Source organism: Arachis ipaensis, chromosome B10, assembly GCF_000816755.2.
Source record: "Arachis ipaensis cultivar K30076 chromosome B10, Araip1.1, whole genome shotgun sequence".
NCBI classification, from domain to species: Eukaryota; Viridiplantae; Streptophyta; class Magnoliopsida; order Fabales; family Fabaceae; genus Arachis; species Arachis ipaensis.
In genome coordinates this window covers 37,332,344-37,336,001 of record NC_029794.2, presented here as the reverse complement: position 1 = coordinate 37,336,001, position 3,658 = coordinate 37,332,344, and the positions used below count along the sequence as shown (strand labels likewise).

Genomic DNA, 3,658 nt, shown 5'->3' with positions numbered 1-3,658 from the left:
TATTGATACTTATATATATTTATTAATATTAACTTTTTTAACATATATTTGATTAATGTAATTAATTAATAAATTATTAAAATTTTAAAATAAGTTAATTAATATAAAAATTTGTATTATAAAAAAATAAAATTTATATAATTATTTAATATGACTAGATCACTTGGTTCAACCTGTAATCTATCGGTTGAACCAGTGACCCGGTGATCCAGTAGTCTAATTGGATCGATTATCGGTTCGATTTTGATAACTATACAGTCTCTAGAGTTAAACTCCATTCTGACCATGTATTCACTGTCAGCAACAACAGTGGGGTTGCACCAATAATAAAACAAAAAAAATCTAAATATTATCCTAACAATAACAACAACAACAATAATAATAATAATAAGGGGAATTATAACGTACAGATGTTAATGTATACAGAGTTGAAGAGATTCCCTTTTATTAAAGATTGTGGCAACAAGTGGCATCGTGATCTACGAAGGGGAGCAGTTCGGCAGTGGTGTTAGAGTTCTTGTCGAGGCTACATGTTGTTGGAGCCGTGCCAAGTAGTGAGAGTGAGGGAAGGCCGTAATGGGCTTCGGAGGTGGGCTCCGTAACCGCTATTCTAGATGGATTGGAGCAAAGAGCGTAGAGCAAACGTGTATGGGCTATAGGATATTATTAGGATTAGGGAATAAGAGTTGTAGGATTGTTAGAACTTGAAAAAAAAATCTGTTTCAGGGAAAGATGAGCCTGCCGCAATAATGATGTAAATCAAGTCTACTGAACTATGGAAAAAAAAATATTTTCTTTATTGTTTAGAATATATTTAATTGCAAATACAAGTTGAAATTGTGAAAACTTTTTTTTCTCTTGTATAACAGTTAAATGAAAATAGAAAAAGATTAGTTTAAAAATTAATATAAGAAACAGGAAATATGAAAATGCCACATCAAATGCATTTAAAAAATATACATATAAAAACTTAAAATTTTAATTTTTAAAAAGATTAAAACACCTTTATAATTAATTTCTAAACGAACAAAACAATTTTTGAAGATTGAGTTTAAAAAAAATTAAAATACATTTTAGTTTATTCTTAAAGGAATGAGGTAGCCTTTTAAGCATTAATTTTAAAAAGGATCCCGCTAGGGAGACAATGGACTATTTATACAATGTGTACAATGGGCTATTGAGTTACAAAATGAACATCTCTCATACTATCTAGAATAACCATGAGTACTAGCGATAATAAACATCTTCCTAAAAGGTTAAACTGATTTTGGGGTTCACCAAAAATCTAACTCTTGACCTTTCGGATCTAGCGTTCTAATATCATGTCATGATACCACTCATCCCAAAAATTTCAGTTGATGGGAAAATGTAACACTAATGATTATATCTCTAATACTCCCTAAACCTCCATTGTACACATTGTATAAATATTTCATTGCCTCATCATACTTTTCCTTTTAAAAATACTAAATTATTATCGAGGTTGATTGATTGTATTAGCAATTATGAAGTCAAATTTAATATTAGAATACTGAAGTAAACTTTTTTTACTTCTAAAAGAATTGAAATAATATTTTAAGATTAATGTTACAAATATTAAAATTAAATTTTTAAAAATAAGATTATCTAATTATGTTAGAAATTAAAAAATTTAACCACTACAAGAAAAACACCCATTCAGGTACACTTAAAAAGTGTAGCCAAAAGTAAAAAAAAAATGATGCCTTAGGCTACGGCTACGCTTTCTGGGCTACGGCTACGCTTTTTATGGTGATTCCTATTCGGCCGTTGCTTATTCTCAAAGGCTACGCTTTTCTGCACCAAGGGCTACGCTTTTGGCGTTTGGGAATAGGGTACGCTTTTTAAGTGATGCTGTCCAAGACCAAAGGCTACGCTTTTCAGCTTTCATTTTTGCCAGAATAGGCTACGCTTTTCAACACTACTGCATCACCTATAAAGCGTAGCCACATTGTATACCATGGCTACTTTTTATAAGTGTAGCCTTAGATCCCTCATTGTTTTTAAGTGCCCTTCATAAGTGGCGGTAGTAATGAGATTACCATCCACCACTGTTGCTAGTGTCTGGTTCAACCCAATGAGCACCAGAGGCAACCGGTGCTGGTTTAACAGGAGGAAAGGCGATAAACTTGTGATCTTTAGCTACACCTGTAGCCGCCAGAATCAACTATCCGAGGCAAATGGAAGCAAGTGCTTTTCCAGAACTGAAAAGCTTGATCACCAGTGCCACAAGAGGATCATGAGCAAGATACTCTGGCGCTCTTCCACCCAGTAACATCACCCTGTCATAGTTTGCAGCATCAATTGAAGTCTGGTGGGAAGATATGCATATAGAAAAATTAGGAATAAGGTAGAAAAACTAAAGCAAAAGTGTCCATGCACATTGGTTATCTCTATAAAGCAATTAAATAAATCAATGCAGATTAATTAAATAAGTGCCGTATCTGAAATAATGAACAAGCCATAAACTAAAGGTATAGTTCTGATCAAGCCCAGAAAAATATAAGTTAATAACAAGAAATTAGCCTTATTAACCAAAGCTAGAAGTTCAGAAGAAACAGAATAAAAGTCTGCATATATATCAGCAGGTAGGAATATTCACAAAGATCACAATAAAAGTCTGCATATATATCAAAGCTGCAACTGAACTGAGAGATACCACTTCAAAGTGATTTCAAATTCAGAAGCAATAATATTCACAAAAGAGAAAAGTACACTCATGCCACTCAAAACAAATTGCTGTCAATCAGAAATTCAATATTCTTCCTTTAATCTTCTTTTGAATGATTTTCAATGGTTATAGCCTCCTCAACAAAAAGGATAAAAAAGATCTCTCTTCTCCACAAGTTCAGATCAAATGCAGATTGACTGAATTGTATTCAGAATAATTCTTCCATCAGACAAAGTACCTTGAAGGATGATTTTGTATTGATGAGACAGCAGAAGGGAAGTTACCAACAAATTTTACTCGATCACCTGCAAATTATTTAAGCCTCATGTTAACCTTTAGGTGCTATGCAATATGTACAATAGGAAGTAAATTTGGAGATAGTTGCTCAATTTTTAACAACAAAACAGCACACCTGTTTTAATAGTAGTGCCTTTTGATGAAGCAGTAGAAACCTCCTACTTCAGCATAGCCTGAGAACTTATTGTGGATCCACCCACAATTTCAGCATCAACACTAGAAGCTGGTTTACTATGTTTTAAAGAAGCAGCATGTGTACTTCTCTTGGCCAACACAGATGGTCGTTCAGGCTTTGAACTTTCTTTAGCAGAATCAACTTCCTTTGATGGAGTTCCCTGAAATATCAATCACATAACAAAAACTATTATTATTCTGTTTATATTAACAGCGATTTAGGAAGAAATCATCTCAACAATACAAACAGATAATAAGAAGTAGCAAAAGAATATCTGAGAAAACGTACACCAGGTAAAAGGCAAGTATCAATAGATTATAAACCATGGCAATTTGTCACAATATTGAATATCAAAAAGGAAATGAAATTTACAAGTTATAATGCAGTCAGGAAAAAAATCAACATAAAAATTAAATTTTAATATATTTTTAGCAGTAAAAGGAATATCTAATGTAACAAACTTCTAAATTATATATAATAAGTTGATTCTGTGTATT

The 3,658-nt window shown here is 32.3% G+C and overlaps 1 long non-coding RNA gene across 1 annotated transcript; it reads right to left on the bottom strand.

Annotated features, from left to right (window-relative positions):
- LOC107624250 lies at positions 2,030-3,440 on the bottom strand. Its single transcript, XR_002355699.1, has 3 exons — positions 3,102-3,440; positions 2,928-2,994; positions 2,030-2,329 (listed from the first exon to the last, which is right to left on the bottom strand). It is a non-coding gene; the product is annotated as an uncharacterized LOC107624250 (long non-coding RNA).